The following is a 433-nucleotide window of genomic DNA, read 5'->3' on the forward strand; positions in this document are numbered from 1 at the left end:
CTATAAACAAGCATATTTTCTTTTATTTTGATAACAAATTTTAATTTCAAATATGTGGGGTACAGCTCAGGGTCAGGTATACAAATGCTCATTATGCAGGCTCCCTTGTTGAGGAGGTGTGCCGTATTTTGTCTTCCACGCGGGCGCAATAAAAAGTTTGACGGGAACAACCGTGGGCACGCTCGTGGCCGCAAGCCACACGCAACGCAGCCACAAGTCCACTCCCAGGGCTGCCGCGTCCCGGGGAGGCCGCTGGGCCCGGATCTACGCTCTCCCGAGCCCGGGTTCTCGGCTCCGCACGACGGAAGCGAATACGCGGCGGTGCCAGTTTCCCGGGGCTGAAGCGAACGTTGCCTTCCCTCCCGGGTGAGCGGCGCGGCGGCCGGCCTCCCAGCACCGAGGGGAGGCGCCTTTCCGGGCTCGACGCACTTCC

Source organism: Carlito syrichta, unplaced genomic scaffold (genome assembly GCF_000164805.1).
Source record: "Carlito syrichta isolate Samal-C Ts95f unplaced genomic scaffold, Tarsius_syrichta-2.0.1 Scaffold315592, whole genome shotgun sequence".
In the NCBI taxonomy this organism is placed as follows: Eukaryota; Metazoa; Chordata; class Mammalia; order Primates; family Tarsiidae; genus Carlito; species Carlito syrichta.